This window comes from Mobula birostris, chromosome 16, assembly GCF_030028105.1.
Source record: "Mobula birostris isolate sMobBir1 chromosome 16, sMobBir1.hap1, whole genome shotgun sequence".
Lineage (NCBI taxonomy): Eukaryota > Metazoa > Chordata > Chondrichthyes > Myliobatiformes > Myliobatidae > Mobula > Mobula birostris.
The window spans coordinates 239,676-240,322 of NC_092385.1; positions in this window are offsets into that span (position 1 = coordinate 239,676).

Below are 647 nucleotides of genomic sequence, written 5' to 3' on the forward strand. Positions count from 1 at the left end.
GGAAGCTGGAAGATTGCCACAGCGCCACTGGCGGCCGGAGGTCTGCACATCGCCACCAGTTGTCGGATGTCTCCGCAGCACCTCCGGTGGCCGGAGGTCTGCACATCGCCACCGGTTGTCGGATGTCTCCGCAGCGCCACTGGCGGCCGGAGGTCTCCACATCGCCACCGGTTGTCGGAGGTCTCCGCAGCGCCTCCGGTGACCGGAGGTCTGCACATCGCCACCGGTTTCGGAGGTCTCCGCAGCGCCACTGGCGGCCGGAGGTCTGCACATCGCCACCGGTTGTCGGAGGTCTCCGCAGCGCCTCCGCTGGCCGGAGTGACGACGGAGAATAAATCACAAACCCGAGATGCTGGAAATCCAAAACAACACTCACAAAATGCTGAAGGTACCCAGCAGGTCAGATAGTATCTATCGAAAAGAGTCGCCGTTTCCAGTTGAGATCCTTCTTCAGGACTGAGAAGGAAGGGGGGAAATATCTGAATAAAAACGGGGCGGGTGAGGAAAAGGCTCACTCGAAGATGATAGTTGAAGCCAGGGAGGTGGGAAATCTCAAGAGCGGGGGAAAAAAAACTAATAGGAGAGGAGATGATGGCAGAATATAGTATTAATGGTAAGAATCTTAGCAGTGTGGAGGGTCACAGGGA